This window comes from Pinus tabuliformis, chromosome 8 (assembly GCF_031772625.1).
Source record: "Pinus tabuliformis cultivar Carrire ecotype Pingquan chromosome 8, CPIR1, whole genome shotgun sequence".
NCBI lineage: Eukaryota > Viridiplantae > Streptophyta > Pinopsida > Pinales > Pinaceae > Pinus > Pinus tabuliformis.
Window position 1 is genome coordinate 1001277855 of NC_142294.1, and position 4462 is coordinate 1001282316.

Genomic DNA, 4462 nt, shown 5'->3' on the forward strand with positions numbered 1-4462 from the left:
TTTCGTGTTTTAATTCCAAGGGTTAAGGAACATTACAAGAATATTATTTGTATTATCCTAATAACTTTCTAAAGTCCTCCAATCTCACAATAACCTATCGTACTTTATAACCAACAAAAAAAAATAAAAAAAATTGATGAACAATGGGTCAACTAAAACTTCATTAACTTAATACCTATGGTTGATGTCAACTTACAAGCAAGGTCAAGACTAAATTAACTAGAATATGACACGACTTATAACTAAGGCTCGTGTTGACTTGCATATGGGATCAACATTAATTTATAGTGGTGGGTTATTTGTACCTACAAATGATTGATATGAACATTGAAATTAACTTTAAACACATCTTCAACAAGCAACATCAGTGAAATTTCAAGGGATCAAAGAGCACAAAGTTACACCAAATCATTTCCCACAACAACATCTCAACTTAGGAGTGGATAACAAAGGCAATGACAAAGTAGAGCTAGAGCACAACACGATGCACATTAAAATGGAGATGGAATTGTCAATGGATTTGATGTAAATGCAAACCCATCCCTAAAAATTGAAGACTTCATTTGTTATGCAACCAACTCACAAAACATAAGAAAAGATAGGTCAATGAGTTGAAAAATAGCCTCTTAGAGGGGGAAACCTCCTCACATAAATGAACAATTCTTGGATGATATAAATGATAATACCTCCTTGGTACATATAGGAGTATAAGGGGTCACAATATAATCAGAGCCTACATAATAATAATAATGTAAGGGCACAACAATAACAATAGTGGGCTTCTATGGGGCACAACAATAACAGTATGGGGGCTACATGGGCACAACAATGACAATAGGGGGATACACTAACAATAATAATAAGGGGGCTACACTAGTATTAGAGGGACCTAACATGCCCCTTTCCTTCAAAAAAGTGTTTTCCTTAATGCTTGAGTAGTTTCAGATGATTTTGTATAAAATTTTCATCCTCCCATGTGGAATCTTCAGGGGGTAAGTTCTTCCACTGAATGAGATACTCTGAAAATAATCGATTTCGTAGTTGTTTGGTTCTTGTTTTCATGACTGCTTCAAGCTCAAATATGATTTTTCCTTCTTCGTCAAGTTCTAACAATAGTATTTGAACTGGGAGCATGTCATAGATAACCTTCTTTAATCATGAAACATGAAAAATTGGGTGTACTTGGGAAGATGCAGGCAGCTCCAATTTGTATGCCATAATAAAAATCTTTTTGCAACACCTAGTAAAGACCATAGTACTTGGGTGATAATTTATTATCCTTCTTAGCTTGATTGAGGGACATTTTTTTGTATGGTTGTAGTCGCAAAAATACCCAGTCACCTACATAAAAACTTCTTTCACTGCGATGTTGATCTTCCTATTGTTTCATTCGATTATGCGCCAGAGTGAGGTTATCCTTTAAGAATTAGAGAACTTGTTTTTGATTCTCGATGTGATCTTCCACTGCTTGAACCTTAGAATCTTCTCTTAAAGAAGATGTGATGGACGGTGGATGATATCCATAAAGTGCCATAAATGGGATAATTCTAGCTGTAATATGAAAGGAAGTGTTATACCGCCATTCCATCGAAGGTAACCACTTGACCCATTATGTTTTTTTATCAGATACAATGCAACGGATATATCCTTCCAAACATTTGTTAACTAGCTCAATTTGCCTGTCAGATTGAGGATGATAAGATGAGCTATGAGCTAATTGAGTACTAAGACAAGAAAAACAATTTCGTCCAAAAATTTCTAGTGAAAATTAGATCTTTGTCACTTACAATAATATTTGGGGCTTTGTTCTTCGGAGACATCTAATAAAATTGGAACAATACAGAGAACATTAGCATGGCCCCTTCACAAGAATGGCATGCACAAATTGAGAAATGGTCCAAACTTTATAGCCCCAAGGGATAACTCAATTGGTCGAGTTCCAATTGCTAAGTACCTTGCCAATTGGGAGGTCACGAGGTCAAATCTCCTTGATGCCCTTGGGTTTAGGCCCGACCAGATAAGCCGGCGGATAGATCCCTTTTGGTGGATTTACCCGGATTATTACCTGTGGATGTAGCGGCCACTCAGTGATCGTGAACCACAGTTGAAAAAAAATAACTTTGAGTTTCCATGTAGATTTTGAATTATTTCCATAAATGCAGTAGAAATTGTACTGGCTCTAAAAGGATGAGATAATGCACAAAAGTGTCCATACTTGGTAAGTCTATCAACTACCACCATGATGACACTCTTTCCTTCATACTTGGGTAAAGCTATGATAAAATAAATTGAGACCTCCTCCCAACGTTGACTTGGAATAGCTAGAGGTTGTAACAAACACGGGGTCTTAATTGTCTCAACTTTATTTTGTTGGCAAACCAAACATTTTGCCACAAATTTTTGAATATCATATTTAAGGTCATCCCAAAAAAATTCCTTCTTGACCCTATAGTAAGTTTTTAAAAATCATGAGTGCCCTCTTAAGGGCAAGGTGTGCAATTCCAAAAGAATATTTTGTTTGAGTTGGGAATTCGTACAAAGATATAAGTGATCTTTGTACCATAATGAATCATTTTTCTAGATAAATGTATCAAATGTACTGAGATCTTACTGTAAATTTTGAATGAGTGTCCACACCTCCTCGACATTCTTCCATTCATCCCTTTCTTCAGTTATCCAATCAGATTGGATAATAGAAATGGCACAAAGCAATGCTTCCACATCCTCATCCTTTCTTGAGAATGAATTTATAACAACATTTTGCTTCCCTTCTTTATAGATGACTTCGAAGTGATAACCCAACATCTTTGTGACCCATTTTTGTTGCTCTTTTGAAGATAATATTTGTTACAAAAAGTATTTAAGATTATCATGATCTGTTTTTACCTTGAAATGTCTTCCCATTAGGTAAGGTCGCCATTGCTTTAGTTCATGTAGTATTGCCAAAATTTCCTTCTCATTAGTAGGTTTGTGTAAATACTTTCCCATGATTTGACAACTTTCAAAAGTAATGGGTCTTCCTTATTGCATTAAAACAACACCAATTCCATTTTCTGAGGCATCACATTCCACAATAAAGGCTTTTGTGGTGTCTGGCGTAGCTAAGATTGGTGCTTGGTACATAGCTTCTTTAAGATGTTCAAAGGCCTTAGTTGCTTCTGGAGTCCAAGAAAATGCATCTTTCTTCAGAAATGTTGTTAGAGGCGTTGCTATTCTCCCATAATTCTTAAGAAACTTATGATAATACCCTGTCAACCCGAGAAATACTCAAATATGCTTTAGGGTTGTGGGGATTTTCCATAATTTTGTCTGGGTCTACATTAACACCTTCATGAGATACAATATGACCCAAATATTCCACCTCTTGTGTAACTCCAAAGAAACATTTGGAGGTTTTTGCATATAGTTGTTTCTCCTCTAATAATTTGAGCACTTTGTCAACATGTTGAACATGATCCTTCCAAGACTTGTTGTAGATTAGTATATCATCAAAAAATACTAACAAAATGTTTCTAAGGAAGGGTTTGAAAATGGAATTCATCAAACCTTAAAATGTGGAAGGTGCGTAAGACCAAAAGGCATGACCAAAAATTCATAATGACCTTCATGAGTTCTGAATGTTCTTTTTGGAATGTATTCAACCTTCATTCTAATTTGATGATATCCTAAACAAAGATTCAACTTGGTGAAGTAAATTTCTCCATGTAATTCATCCAACAATGACAGGAATGGGAAATTTATCTTTAATAATGAACTTGTTGAAATCCCTATAATCCAGACACATACGCCATGATCCATCCTTCTTGTGCACTAATAATACTAGAGCAGAGAAAGGACCTTGACTAGGTTGAATTATACGACCTCTAGTGTTTCTGAAACCATATGTTCAATTGCACTCTTTTGGGCATAGGGATATCTGTAAGGTTTTATGTTTAGAAGAACGCTTCCTAGAATAAAATGAATAGCGTGATCACAATCATGAATATGTGGGAGGTATTTGGGAGACTCAAATACCTTGGAATGATTGTCCAAGGCTTTTTGGAGATCTAGAGAAATAGATGATTTTGATGTTTGAACCTCTAGTGAGCATAACTGTGCAATTACACCTTGTTATTCTTTCTTCAGAAGCTTTGTCATGCCATTAGAGTTGAATATCTTCCATAGTTTACCTGCGAAACCCCTTAATTCAACTTCCTTTCCTTCCCAAAAAAAATCAATAAAATTTCTTGAAAATTTAAAGCTATCGTCCTCAAAGATTGTAACCATTGGACTCCTAGTACAACATCAACACCACCCATTGGAATGGAGAGAATTAGACTATTAAATACATATTCCCCCATGGTTATCTTAATATTATGGCACTTTATAGTTAATTTATAGTTCCTCCATTTGCAACCATCACTTGACACTATGGTGCTAGATAAAGAAAGCAATTCAATTCCTTGGTTATCTTACAATGAAT

The 4462-nt window shown here is 35.4% G+C and overlaps 1 non-coding gene across 1 annotated transcript; it reads left to right on the top strand.

The window, feature by feature from the left end:
- The first annotated feature begins 1799 nt into the window (after positions 1 to 1799).
- Positions 1800 to 1907, top strand: LOC149238767 (U6 spliceosomal RNA). The gene has a single exon (XR_016246790.1). It is a non-coding gene; the product is annotated as a U6 spliceosomal RNA (small nuclear RNA).
- The last annotated feature ends 2555 nt before the right edge of the window (positions 1908 to 4462 follow it).